The sequence below is a fragment of the Rattus norvegicus genome, chromosome 14, assembly GCF_021556685.1.
Source record: "Rattus norvegicus strain SHRSP/BbbUtx chromosome 14, alternate assembly SHRSP_T2T, whole genome shotgun sequence".
In the NCBI taxonomy this organism is placed as follows: Eukaryota; Metazoa; Chordata; class Mammalia; order Rodentia; family Muridae; genus Rattus; species Rattus norvegicus.
The window spans coordinates 37,054,050-37,069,484 of NC_141547.1; the positions used below are offsets into that span (position 1 = coordinate 37,054,050).

Sequence of the window (15,435 nt, forward strand, 5' to 3'; positions counted from 1 at the left end):
TTCTTTCTATAAACTCACCTCATGGTCATTTCTTTACCATCTGTATGCTGACATCTTCCCAGGTCCTCTGACTGACCCGAATCTTTCTTTACGTTGATAGTCAGATGAATTTGCAGTTATCTACCTATTTTTAAACACAAGTTCTTGGTCATTATTATTGAATGTTACCTTACAGAGTTCTCTTGTTTTAACTGCTAGCATTTAACTATGCAAATTGAAATCAGTCAGTCAACAAACGAACTGACATGGCACACATTGTCGTCCTTGGTCTCATGCCCCACATGAGGAAAATGTCCACAACTTTACATATTTATCTGGAGTCTGACTACTCTTCTATTTTCAACAGGACTCTCTTAGTTTGTTCAAGCATTGGCTTGTCATACCTCACAGATTATCCTGGTGAAAGTAACAGTCATCTTGTCCTTTTCTTTTCATACATTGGCTATAACTAATATCTAGGACCCTTGAGAAGAGACACTGTCAGATGTTCTTTGTTTTCTGCTTTTGTATAATACAAATCTAAATGGCCCAGCAGAGGATCCATGCACATAGGCATGTGGCAATGGTTAAGTGAGTTAATAAAGCATCATTTGTATTCTTGAGAACCATGCATAGTGCAGCATCTTTTGTGTTGGAGTAGGCATTAGGAACATAACTATATTCACATCTATTATAACTGTCAACCGTGTGGCCAAATCTAGCATTGAGCAGCTAATCTCTCGTAGAACAGAAGTCAAATGTTTAGAATTATGAAACTATGGCAGATAATCAGGAAGGCTTGAACTTAGTTGCCTGCTCTAATGTACCACATAAATCTCCAGTACTTACTACAGAGTCTACTTTCTGAAGGGTTTTGTCTGATTCTGTTACTCCTGTATCTGGGCTCACATTTCTTTATAAAGGTAATACAGTCTAAATTAGTCAGAAAACATTGAGTAATATAGAAAAAAACAGAAAAAGAATTATTCCAAAGAAATAACTGTTGTTAACTTTTTATATATGTCGTAACTATTTCACTTTCAGGATATACATGTGCAAGCCAAAGTAGTTGAAATAATATAACAGTTGTTGACTGCAAACACCAGGGCTGGCTGAGTAATGATTCACCAGAGGCAAGAAGGAAATCTGGTTCAACACATCTCAGTATCTGGTGTTGGCTCAAACTTCTAGAATCTGACACCAGTTTATTTTAGGCATATTTAAGTATATCACAATTTTGGAAAAAAAATTGGTAATGATTATTTCAGTCCCATGTATACAATAGAACTTAAATGTGTGACTACATTGAAACTCACAGTGCCTGTAACCTTTTCCACAAAGATGGGTTCTATAGCTTAAGGTCCTAGGGAGGGATCTGGTGTAATACAGATAGTTTAGAGTTCACTAAACTATGGAGTACATGTAACATCTCCCCCAAGGTTAGTTTCTAATGACTGTGAAGCAACACTCAAAACCATGGTCTAGAGAGTCCGCTTTATGCATAGTAGTCAGGAGATTCAGGTGTGGCCTGCTCTATAGCTAGCATAGGTCACCAGGTTATTAACTACATCCCAGCCTTCCATGCAGAAAACAGGTATACATCTCTTTCATTGAAGAAACAACCCTGTGTGTTTCTCTTCCTGGTTTTTTAGTGTTTATCTGTGTGCCCAAGGACCTCATGCCCTCTACAAACAGTTATGAACACCGCTTGTTTTTAGAGCTCTTTGCTTCTGGCTTAAATAAGCTTAATAAAATAGCCGGGGGCATTTAACTTTCTCATCACATGAGCCATAAGGCACTGCTGTTCTGGGAAATTGCAAACTGCACTCTATCTGCATTGCCATACACGGTGCTTGGTGTATATGACACTTGTCTTCTTTCCATACTTTCTAGCCATGTAATGTTTGTGAAATGATGGCTCAGGAGTCGTGTATACCTTGCTATCCAGTTCTCCATATGTCAATAAGACGACAGTGAAGCATTGGAAAACGGAATTTACTGAATTAAGTCAAAAGTTGGAACTAGTGAGTGTCCTAGACTTCAAAGACAGTAGAACGAATAGTGCTGTGGTGCCATCCTTAGTAGTCAGAGGGAGATATGCATTCTCGTACTGCTCGTGACAACACCTAAGCCTTAAGGAAACTGACAAATACAGAGCAGAACATATGTGGAGCTCTGAAGGAGATGCTAAAAGTCCTAGTTAAAAGGAATGTAGCTTATAAGCCTAGTGAAGAAAGGAAAGAGGACTGTTTCTAAGGATAGTCTATCTTACTGTACCAAACAGATTTTCCTTGGTTTATTTAATGTAACAGGATCATTATAAGAAAGAGAGTACACAAAAGTAGCTGCTATGATTATCCTTTTTTTTGTTTTCATTTAGTTTTTTGTTTTTTATTGTTGTTTTGTTGCTGTTGCTTTTTAAGACAAAGTCTCACTATTGTAGCTCTGGCTGTCCTGCAGTAAAACCAAGCTGGCCTTGAGCTGTCAGAAGCCTCTGCTTCCCAGGTGCTGAGATTAAAGTTGTGTACCATTATGTCCAGATGCTGCGATGCTTATCCTTGGTACTGGTTTTATGGTATTTGAGCATATGAAGATAGAGGATGAGGGAGAGGGACACTTGGAATTGGATGAAATATAAAATATGAGCCCTAGTAGAAAAGCAGTATTGATGAAATATAAAATAATATCAGCCTCCCCATCTTTTGCTGTTACCTAAAGTGTTGTGTATAGTTCTATGAATAGAAGACAAATATTTGTAATGAATGTCCAAATTTTAAGCTGGTGTGAACACAATAGAAATTCAAAAGGCCAAGATTCTAACACGACTTACTTTCCTTAGGAATTCACTAAAGTAGAATGTAGGTGCACTGTCAGCACACAAATGTCCTTGTCTCAGTGGAATTCCCTGGGCTCTTATGGTAAGTACTAAGGGGCACCACGTTGCTATTCCTATTGTGCTTGTAATGCACAGTACACAGCATGGGAATTATTGCGTATCCGTAAAGTTCAGATTGTCACTGTGAAATGTTGTTTTCCAGATGTTTGGATCATTAAAAGTAGTGTCAGCACAGCAAGCATGCACGCCATTTGGGGCATCTACATCTTCCACAGGGGCTGGCAGCCTACTGTTTTTTCTGATTAATGGTTCTGAATAGGAGTGAAGCATTTCAAGGAGATGACAGGAATCTTTGGCCACTTTTCTCCTTTGTTTTCATTCTTTTTCCGGTCTGTCTGTCTGTGTTATTAGAGGCTAATAATTAATTGCATAAGGGAACTAGGGAAAAGTCTGGTATAAGCGTCTGGCCCCTTGTGTTTGGATTAAATCATTATGACTTGATAGTCACACATCAACATGAGACATTTTCTTTTAGGGGTGGTGCTTTGTCCATGATATCTGCAGTCTTATAACACTTGAATATTGGTTGGTAGACAGGGTTCATATGAAGGATATGAGGCAACTTTTCTTTACTGATTTCTTATAGTTTTAAAGCCATTGGGACTAGAAGAAAGTTCTGATTCTTAAGTCTGCGGTCTTTTTTTTTTTTTTTTTTCTGTGTATGCCTTTAGGCTAGGAAGTCACAGGGAAGAGTGCACATAAAAATTGCATCTGATGCCTAAAATCCTTCCCAGAAAGCCAAGCAAGCAGGTGGATTTGGAAGAAGCCATGGGATCAGTTCCCTTCTTCCCTCCCTTTCTGCATCATTTCCCTCCTTTTTCCAGTTTTCTTTTTATTAAGCCCATCCTCAATGTGAAGCACACGCAATGGTGCTTCCTTTTATTAGAATTGTGGTGCTAATTGAACAAGAGAAGATGTTACAGCTACATGTTGTTTAGAAGACTTCTTCCAGGAGTATAAAATACACATCTGTGAACTTTTCCCACAATTAGCAGTTCTTTCCAGTAGACACATTCCTTCTTGCACACAGGATTTTTTAATCCACTGTTGCTAGTCTATGTGGAGCTTTCCCTCCTCTGAATTTTTGGTTTCTTTTCTTACTATTTCAAAGACTTAAAATAGATTCTAGGTTCCTATCTATTCCTATTTAAGAAATAATTGCTTGTATAATTACTTTTGCTTTCTGTAAGCTTTTTATTTCAACATATATTATGATATGTATATGTGTGTATATATATGTGTATATGTGTATATATGTGTATGTGTATATACATAGACACACACACACACACACACACACACACACACACACACACACACACATATATATATATGTCTGTGAGCCGCTACCATGTGGTTGCTGGGAATTGAACACCCAGGACCTCACTTTAGAGCCATCTTTCCAGCACCCATATTATGACATTTTAATTGATTTGTCATTTTATTCAACAACTAGTTCCTTTTCAATGCTCTCTTTTATTATCATAGAATTCTTTAAAAGCAGTCTGCATATTTTAACTTAAATAACCATAGATATGTAAATATTGTATATCTGAGGAGAGTTTAAAGGCTGGTCTCTGTTTTATTGTGTTCATAGCTGCATTTGTTCATATTTTTAAAAGTGTTTTTTCATGCTTTCTCATCAAGGAATCTGGCATATTACTCATTTTTCAAACCGATTCCAATAACTCTCTTTAGGATCCAGTGAGGTTTAGTGTCTTATTCAGGTGTTTGTTTGTTTACCTCTTTGTCCACTGGAATAAGTATTTCAGTAGACGATGGCTTTATTGTTGCGGTGATTCCCCAACAATTTGCCCCTCTTTCTTTGAAAATCATAAGTATGGTTTGTAGACCTCAGAGACTGCATGTCAAAATGCTCCATACTTTAATTAATGCATTTATTACCACGCGAAGAAGTCTCTTGACCTGGAAACCTACTGTAGAAAAGCCCTTTGAGGGAAACTTTGCACACTGTTCCTTTGGTACTTAGCCAGTGATGATGACATGGGATCCCAACCCATATTTTTCCACCATTTCATTATCTTTTGCGATATTACAGACTTTACTTTCTGTCGGAGAAGTAATAAAATAAATGAGAGAAGAATTGACAAATTATCTTTCATCAGTAAACTTTTGCTGATTTTATTGCAGAGCATGAATTTGTAGAAAGGATTTTTCTACCTTAGTATCTGATAATAAAATGTGGAGTCAGTCAAACTGTTCTGCCTATATTTACTGGTTTGCCGATATTTCTTAAATGGGTTAATACTTTATTTTATTCATTTAGTAACTATCAAACACAAAGGACTGCATACATATAAATCTACAATATAACTGTGAAACAGTAGTATATTAAACATAGCTATTTAGTCATTTATATTTCATTTGTAATTTGTCAGCTTTTTTTACTATAAACACTTTTATATGTAAATATTTCCTATTGAGAAGAAAACACTAAAGATTGTAAATTAGAGAAGATGGTACTTAGGTAAATTAAGATATGAACAATATAAAAAGAAAAATATTAACTCAGAAATGTAGTTTGTGGAAAATAGGAGGTAAATAAATAATAATAACTGACAAAGTCATTGAAAGCAATTGATCTCCTTATGGTTAAGATTGTGTTCTTAGAATTAAAAAAAAGAAGATGAATTTACTCCTACTTAGTTACTACTGCCCTTACCTAGAATTCAGTCTTAGATATGAAATTGACTTTAATAGGTTTTTTCTTTGCTTCAGATTTTTAATATTGAGGTGTATCTTACCTTTTTAGTAACAGTAAGAAGTACTTGGACTTCCTTTGTTTTATTAAACCTTAAATCAGGCTGTCATTATGAAGCATACATTTCCAATGTGTAAGAAATGCAGTCATTTTCCCACTTTAACGTTCTTCACAGATAACGAGATAATAGTGCGGTAATACTGATGGATATAGGTAGAAAAGGGGCTAATCATGACTTCATGTACAGTTCAGGAAAATGGCAGGACTCTGCCTCCTGATTCCTCTGTATTATGAAGGACAATATTTTACATGGTTTTAATAGTAGTGCATTCCTTGTAGCTATGTGTAATATCATTTCGACTGTTGGAAAACTATATGCTATACTGGGAAAAAAAACTACTAGAACTAAGTCTTGTTTAGGCCATAGTATAAAAGAGAGAAAGTTGAAACTTTAGGCTCCTTTTATCAGAACATTTCTTGATATATTACTGTAAAGTTTAGTGAAACCATAAATTCAGTTATAGTACAGGTTCAATGGAAGCCATAAACTTTGTGTTTCAGGGTAATTTATCAGATTTATGTATCTAATGGCACAGTTTGTACTGTCACTTAGACATGTTATAGGTAGGATGGAGAAAATAAATCAATCTTTGTCATTCTTTAGTCTTTTGAGATTGATCAGGAGTACATGGTAAATAAAACTGAAATCAAGCTAAGACAGTCATAAAACACAGTCACTATTGCTGATGCCAAGAAGTGCTTGCTGACAGGAACCTGATATGGGTGTCTCCTGAGAGGCTTTGCTTACTAATACAGATTAAGATGCTTGGAGCTAACCATCAGACTGAGCACAGGGACCCCAATGGAGAAGTTAGAGGGAGAACTGAAGGAGCTGAAGGGGTTTGCAACCCCTTAGGAAGAACAACAGTATCAACCAACCACCCTACCCACTCCAGAGCTCCTGGGGACTAAACCACCAACCAAAGAATACACATGGAGGGACCCATGGCTCCATTCGCACATGTAGCAGAGGATGGCACTGTCTGGCATCAGGAGGAGGAGAAGCCCTTGGTCCTGTGAAGGCTCTTTTCCTCAGTGTAGGGGAATGCCAGGGTGGTGAGGGGAGAGAGAGTGGTTGGGAGGGAGCACCCTCATAGAAGAAGCAGGGGGAGGGGATATGGGAGAAGGGAGACCAGGAAAGGGGATAACATTTGAAGTGTAAATACATAAACTATCCAATAATAATAATGATAATAATGATAATAATAATAAAACCCTTTTCCCTTTCACAAAGAATTGGAGCTAAAATTCCTATTATATAAGTTATATTTTTATTAGAGAGTTTAGTAGTATAATTTTAGCTTGCAAAATGATATTCCTGTTATCTCAAATAACTAATGTTCTCATGTTTTTAAATAAAATCAATTCTGCTCACCATTTAATATGTTGCACCAGCCTCCCTTTTCCAGTGTTTGCTCAATCATTTGCCTTGGTAACAGAATAGGAGAGAAATACACAAGAAAAGTAGAATACATTTTGAAGGAGTGCTCAGCTGCTGGTCCCAAAGTTTTATGGCTTTTGTTTGTTGGTTTGTTTGTTTCTTGTTAGATTAACATGTGCATTTAATTTTAAATCTACTGAGGTAGTTCTCACTATTAATAGTAAGTGTAAGAAGAGCTTACTTTATTTTATTTTGAAATTATTGAAAAATGGAATTGGCAGACTGGCATTTTATTTTGCTAAGATCATCAACTTTTTCAGTAGTGATTCTGATATTAGCAACTCTGTAGTACAGATGATGAGTTCTATGTCCATCACAGGCAGTTTTACTTTTTAAAATGTTTTAAAATTACATTTATTTATTTGTGCATGCCTGTGGGAAGGAAGAGCCTTTGACCTTGTGTTCCTTGGTGGTCAAACTCAAGTGATCTGACTGGCTGACAGATGGGTGTCTTTACCAGCTGAGGCATCTTGCTAGTCCCCCTTTTTGGCACTTTAATTAGCCTTTCAGGGCTTGCTTTTAGTGAGATACTATTTATAATCTAGTGATACCATTTGTATTTAGTGAGATACTACTTGTATTTAGTGAGCTACTCTCTAGTTAGATGGTATTTGCTAAATTACAGAATTGGATGATAAATAAATTGCAAATTCAAACAAATATATATTTCCCATTCAGTGGAGTGATCGAAAGAATAAGTCTGGAATATGGGGAATGAAAAAGAAATTTGTTCTTATGGAAGGAAGAATAGCTGAGAAATCTTGGCTATCCAGTTGATTACAAAAATAGCACGCTATTACTGAGAGTTGGATCATTGTTCTTTTAAAGAGTCTATGTTTTTACTCATAACCAGCAGAGGCATACTAGTGTCTCAATCAAGATTAGGTAATGCTAAAAGGGTTGTTTTAGAAAAATCTAATCTATATCATGTTTATTGTGTGGACTGGAATGGCAAAACTTATCATCTAACCAGTAAAAATGAGCTGAAATAGTCTGGGGCCTCTAACTGTGCAGTGAGCCTGAGCTCTTTCCAAGGGCAGATGAAGAAACGACGATGTAGAGAGAAGTGAAGGGTTAACTTGAACCTCAGAAGCCGCTGGGCCAAGTGAGCAGGCACTGAGTGGTTTTTCTGTTTTTGAAGAAAACTTTAAAACACAGTGCTTTCACAGTCTACTGAATTGATGTTTTTGTTTAGTGATTGTTTCATTCTGTGACATATCTAAAATGTTTGCAATGCCCCCAAAGGTTTTAAAAAGCAGAGTGAAATTGAAAGAAAGGGTACTGAATAGTGATACATTGCATAGGAGTTATAAAGTATAGCAGTCGTATACAGGTATTATGCTATCTAAGTGAATTATGCAGCGTTAAGACTCAGCCATACATCTGGAGGCAGAGGGGTGCTAGGAAGTATTTTCAGTATGTAACACTCGAAATCATAAATGTGCCTGTAATTTTCAGAGAACACTTAGAAGATCTGTTTGATAACAGCACATATGTCAAAAATGATATATACATATGTATATATATATGTATATATACACACACACACATATACACACACATATATATATACACACATAAACACAGCATTATGGTTATATATTTAATAATCAAACATTAGAGTTTTATATCATTATTGCAGATTTTATAAGCATGTTAAAATTTAGAGAACTTTTCAAAAATTCTGGTTTGCAGATAGTGGGACAAGTTTGCCCCCTTTTAAATATTAGGATATAGATATAGCTTAATTAAAGTGCTTCACTATCATGCCCAATGCTCTGGGTTAAAACCTGAACGTGGTGGCTCATGTGTGTAATTCTGTATTTGAAGTGCGCAAGCAGGCTGGTCAGATGATCTGGATCATCCTTTGAAAGAGTGAGATCACGGCCTGGGTGGGCAGCCTGATTCTTTCAGATTTGCATTTACATGCTAATAGGTAATTATAATGAACCAATAATATATTATGCTTTCAAAATTTATCAGTCTATATGAAACATAACTACTAAACATGAAGTTGATTTTCAATATAATGAATGTGTGAGCATGCCTTCTACTTTTGGAAAAACAGCAATAAGAGTTTACAAGAGAATCAGCAGAATGGACCATATGCTCTTTGGTAGTTACAACAATGGAATATGTGGTGGTTTGAATGAGAATGGCCCTCATACGGCTGACTCACAGATTTGAATATTCAGTTCCCAGGTGATAGTTCAGGAAGGGTTAGGAGGTATGGCCTTCTTAAAAGGGGTGTGTTACTTGGAGTGAGCTTTGAGTTTTAAAAAGCCCACTCCAAGCCTAGTCTGTCTCCCTGCTTCCTTCCACCTCGTGGATCAGTTGTAAGCACTCAACTACTGTTGTAGCGCCAGGCCTGCTTGCCTGCTGCCTGCCATGCTCCCCACCCTGATGGAAACAGACTAATCTAAAACTGTAAGCAAGCTCCCAATTCAGTGCTTCATTTTACTCGTTTTTGTTCTTTTATGGATATTGTGTATTTTTTATTCTCTCATGTATTACACTCTGACCACAGGTTCCTGTCCCTCCCACCCTTTCTCTACCTCCCACCTTCTTCATCCCTCTGACCTCTTCCCTTCCCACCCCATCTTCACCTCCTCCATTTCCTTTCAGAAAAGGGCAGGCCACCCAGGAATATCAACCAAACCTAGCATATCAAGTTGCAATAAGATTAAGCAACTTCCTTCATATTAAGCTGGACAAAGAAACCCAGTAGGAGGACAAGGGCCCCCAAAGCAGACAGAGGCATCAGAAACAGCCCCCTCCTACTGTTAGGAGTCCCATAAAAACACCAAGCTACAGGACTAAAACATATATAGAGAGGGCCTATTTTAGATCTGTGCAGCCTCCTTAATTATTAGTTCAGTCTCAGTGAGCCCCATGAGTCAAGGTTTGTTACTCTGTGGGTTTTCTTGTGGTGTTGTTGACCCCTCTGTGTCCTACAATCCTTCTTCCCCTTTCACCAGGATTTTCTGAACTCTGCCTAATATTTGGCTGTAGGTCTCTGCATCTGTTTCTGTCATTGCTGAATGAAGCCTCTCTGATAACAGGTTAGGGACCAGTCTGTGAGTATAGTAGATTATTGGTTTTGGTTTCAGATTCTCCAGGCAGTTTCAGGGAAGGGCTCCCTCCTGTGGCATGGGTCTCAAGCTGGACTGGTCATTGGTTAGCCACCCCCACAATTTTTATGCCACTTATACATGGCCTTGATTGGTGTCTCTTCACAGCAGGAGAAAAGTAACTTAAGACTACCGAATAGTTCATAGATACCAGCTTTTTTTTTTTTTTGGTTTTAGTTTTTTTGTAGTAAATGTTACAACTAAAAATTTAGTCTAGTGAAGTCTGCATAGGTGAAAATTGTCTCATTCATTCTTTGAAGGTCTTTTTTTCTATTTTCATTTCAATGAAAACAACTCTTTGAGACATATCTTGTGGATCTTAAAAATACTACTAGTACATTTTGAATTTCTTCCTCTCCTCCCAGTTACATTTGTAATACTCAGAAAAATCAAATATACAGTGGATTTTGGCTTTATTTTTTTTGTTTGTTTGTTTGTTTGTTTTTTTTTTTTTGGTTCTTTTTTTTTCGGAGCTGGGGACTTAACCCAGGGCCTTGCACTTCCTAGGCAAGCGCTCTACCACTGAGCTAAATCCCCAACCCCGGCTTTATGTTTTAAATTATCCGTTTCAACTAGTTTTCAAGAGTTTGAGACAAATCCATGGCTTTTTTTTATCTTTATTAACTTGAGTATTTCTTATTTAAATTTCGATTGTTATTCCCCTTCCCTGTTTCCAGGCCAACATCCCCCTAAACCTCTCCCCCTCCCCTTCCCCTCCTCATCCTTCCCCCCATTACCACCCTCCCCCCAACAATCATGTTCACTGGGGGATCAGTCTTGGCAGGACCAAGGGCTTCCCCTTCCACTGGTGCTCTTACTAGGCTATTCATTGCTACCTATGAGGTTAGAGTCCAGGGTCAGTTCATGTATAGTCTTTGGGTAGTGGCTTAGTCCCTGGAAGCTCTGGTTGCTTGGCCTTGTTGTTCATATGGGGTCTCGGGCCCCTTCGAGCTCTTCCAGTCCTTTCTCTGATTCCTTCAACAGGGGTCCCGTTCTCAGTTCAGTGGTTTGTTGCTGGCATTCGTCTATGTATTTGCTGTATTCTGGCTGTGTCTCTTAGGAGAGATCTACATCCGGTTCCTGTCGACCTGCACTTCTTTGCTTCATCCATCTTGTCTAATTGGGTGGCTCTATATGTATGGGCCACATGTGGGGCAGGCTCTGAATGGGTGTTCCTTCTGTCTCTGTTTTAAAACTTTGCCTCCTTATTTCCTCCCAAGGGTATTCTTGTTCCCCTTTTAAAGAAGGAGTGAAGCATTCTCATTTTGGTCATCCTTCTTGAGTTTCATGTGTTCTGTGCATCTAGGGTAATTCAAGCATTTGGGCTAATAGGCATTTATCAGTGAGCGCATACCATGTGTGTTTTTCTGTGATTGGGTTACCTCACTCAGGATGATATTTTCCAGTTCCGACCATTTGCCTACGAATTTCATAAAGTCATTGTTTTTGATAGCTGAGTAATATTCCATTGTGTAGATGTACCACATTTTCTGTATCCATTACTCTGTTGAAGGGCATCTGGGTTCTTTCCAGCTTCTGGCTATTATAAATAAGGCTGCGATGAACATAGTGGAGCACGTGTCTTTGTTATATGTTGGGGCATCTTTTGGGTCTATGCCCAAGAGAGGTATAGCTGGGTCCTCAGGCAGTAAAATGTCCAATTTTCTGAGGAACCTCCAGACTGATTTCCAGAATGGTTGTACCAGTCTGCAATCCCACCAACAGTGGAGGAGTGTTCCTCTTTTTCCACATCCTTGCCAGCATTTGCTGTCACCTGAGTTTTTGATCTTAGCCATTCTCAATGGTGTGAGGTGAAATCTCAGGGTTGTTTTGATTTACATTTCCCTGATGACTAAAGATGTTGAACATTTCTTTAGGTGTTTCTCAGCCATTCGGCATTCCTCAGCTGTGAATTCTTTGTTTAGCTCTGAACCCCATTTTTAATAGGGTTATTTGTCTCCCTGTGGTCTAACTTCTTTAGTTCTTTGTATATTTTGAATATAAGCCCTCTATCTGTTGTAGGATTGGTAAAGATCTTTTCCCAATCTGTTGGTTGTCGTTTTGTCCTTACAACAGTGTCCTAAAATCAGGAGGTGTTTATCTGTGTATTCTTTCATTTGAACTGATCAACAAGATAGTATGTATCTTTTTTGTCTGGCAGCAAGTAGATTTTGTATCCTGTTGTAGCTTTTTGCCATTGGATATCAAATTGAATATCATAGAAACTTTATTAATAGAATTTAGCTGTTATTTAAAGAACAAAATTATATATTTAGTAAAATAATAATAGAATTCAGTAAACTATTACAGCTTCCTATTTTCTGTCTAACTAACACAAAGCCTGGTGAGGTGAGGACTCATTGACAGTCTCACTTTACTGATGTAGAAAGTTAGGATGAAGAAACTTTCCAAGGTATGAGGCGAGGATGTGATGATGACATGAATCTTGACTCTTGACTCCTGACTTATGGATTTATTTCTTTATATGCTGTAAAGTGGCTTTAGTTCAATTTTTGAATGGGTTACTTTTGGTTATAGAAATAAAAATCAAAGTTATATATTCCTAGAAACTAGATAAAAATATACGGTCCTAAAAGTGTCAGCCAGACAGTAGACCATTGAGACTCTTCCCAGGTAAATCTGGACAGTGTCAAATAAACAAAGCTAACTATCACATAAGTCTTTCCGCAGACTTGTGAGATAAATGCTGCTTGCTTCTCAGAAAGAACATGTGCTGTTCCTATTTATTTTCCCAGTAACTGGCCGACCCAGAACCTTAAACCCAGAACTGTTGGCATAAATGGAAAACACACTCTTCTTGAACAGTGTTATTCATTGGATGTGTCTAATGTGGTAACCCATTCCTGACTAAATAATCACTCACCCTGGTCATTGTTAATACTATCAGATGAGAGGAAGCTTCTGTGTTTCATCTGGAATGTGATTGCCTCTTGCCAGTGTTTCCTTTCCATGTAATTCTGTAATCCTCACCTCACAACCTTCTTCCTTTTCCTTATTGCCTTAGCCTTAAGCATAAGCAGTTGATTTCTCGAATCTTGATTGAGCTTGTGTGTGCATGTAGGTGGGAAGCAGAGTTCACTATTGGGTGTCTTCATAGATTTCCAGTTAACCTGGGACTCCCTGATGCTGACAGATTGGCTGGCCTGGAAGCCCAAAGGTTCCTCCTGCCTTTTTACCCTCCTCGGCACTGGGATTATAGGCGGATACGCACCTCTTAGAGGGGGCCTCAGATTCCTGGCCCTTCTGGTAGTGTCAAGGATGTGTTCTCGTTCTCTCTCTCTCTCTCTCTCTCTCTCTCTCTCTCTCTCTCTCTCTCTCTCTCCCCCTGGCATTGACCTCAAGTCATTGCTTGATCACTCCCACAATTTCTGTGCTGCTGCCAGCCAGCACATTTGGAGGCAGAACGAATTGTAGGTTGAAGGTTTTGTGCACGTGTTGGTGTCCCAGTCCCCCACTGGAAGTGTTCTCTGGTTATGGTAAGTGACTGGTTCAGGCTCCATCACCCCCATTCCTATGATCTTAGCTAAGGTCCCTCCATGCATAGATTCCTAAGAATCTCCATTGCTTTGGGTTTCTAGCTTGTTCCATAGATACCCCCTGATACCAGTTCTCTTTCCTAGTACTCTTTCCCTCTATCTTCCCCTCAGTGAGCCTTTCTGTTTCCATCTCCAGCCCTTACTCTCTGTCCAGTCCTCTCATCTCCCTACAGTGTCTATTCTGTTTCCATTCTCAATGAGACTTACTCGTCCCTTCTTGAACACTCCTTGATAATTAACTCCTTGGGTCTATGAATTGTAATATGGTTATTGTTTACAGCTAATATCCACTTGTAAGTGAGGAGTACGTACCATGTTTGTCTTTGTGGGTCTGGGTTACCTCACTCAGAATGATCTTTTCTAGCTCCCTATGGGAGTTGCCTTGATGCAAATACATTGAGTGATATGAGAAGACAATGCCATTTGTTAGTAACATCACTCCTTGGGTTTAGGTCCTGGAGCACGTGAGAGAGGAGAAAGTGAGCTCAGTACTGATGATGCATTCTTTCACTTTGCTTCTTTTGACTGTGCATGTAGTGTGACAGGTTTTAAGGTACGACTCAGCCATCCTTGCTGTGATGGACTGTAACCAGGACTTGTGAGCTAAAATAAGTTCTTCCCTCCCTAACTTGCTTATTGTTATGGGTGTTTTTTGGATGTCTTCCCTTCCTTGGAGGTGATTGGCTACCAGCCCACAGGGTGAGGGGAGCAGAGGTTTGTGGGGACAGGGTTTAGACTGCTCTGAGTATGACAGAATGATTTCCAGGAACAGCTTCATTGAGACCGTTCAGCTTTATTCTGGGTGAAAAGGGGAGTTAGTAGGCGTCTTCAGGGTGGGGCTGAGTTGCGGGGGAAGCTTCTTTTACATGAGGAGGAATTCCAGGAACCTGCTGGGCATGCTCTGATCCAGAGAGAGGAAGCTGAACCTATAATTTGGCCAAAGACTACTTTACTGTCCTAAGAATTGGCGGGGTTGAGGTCATTTACTGGAGCATGGCTTGTAGGTTAAGAGCAAAGAGAAAGTAGTCCTAACTCCTGCCAGTCTTATGATGAGATTTCCAGGGTTTGGGGATTGTCCCAGTTTCTTGCTCCAGACCACTTCCTCTGGTTGCACATGCACGTGTGTTTTTGTCACAAATATAGAAATGAAACTCTACTTCATATTTGTGAATTGTCCTAACTATAAAATTGAACATTTTTGTCATACATGAGAGGTTGCTATGAGCATATACTCTGATTTCTCAATTCTGCCTTACATTTGAAAGGAATGTGATACTTTTAAGTCAATTTTTGTTTACTGGGGTTCTGATTTTGAATTTTTGCAAGCCTGTGATGCAGACATGTAAACATATACACAAACATGTATACATGTACTTAACATTATCAGAAGTTTCAGGAATTGGGGAAAGGGATGAGCTGTAATTTTATAAAAGGTTCTTGCTTATAGAAAATTCTTGATTGTTGTTCTGTACAAAACAAATACGATTACATGTGGTATAATTTTGAGGTATACCAGTTTAAAGTTCTAGAACCATATATGCATATTTTAACTCTTAATGACTGAAATGTACAAAATACTGACCTAATCTGTTCATGAAACAGAGGGTAAAGCCCACATGCTGCCTTAGTATGTTAGAGACAGAACCTTA

General features: G+C 38.5%; 1 protein-coding gene across 4 annotated transcripts in view; it reads left to right on the forward strand.

Moving 5' to 3' along the window:
- The window catches only part of Cox7b2 (cytochrome c oxidase subunit 7B2), a 112,261-nt gene that overhangs the window by 10,423 nt on the left and 86,403 nt on the right, over nucleotides 1-15,435 (forward strand). Inside the window, exon 1 of one of the 4 annotated variants that reach the window (XM_087582095.1) lies at nucleotides 2,818-2,897. The exons of the other annotated variants lie outside the window; for them this stretch is intronic. The gene's annotated coding sequence lies outside the window, so the exon portion shown is untranslated. Of the gene's footprint in view, nucleotides 1-2,817; nucleotides 2,898-15,435 lie in introns of those variants that run through there. 4 annotated transcript variants of the gene reach the window in all.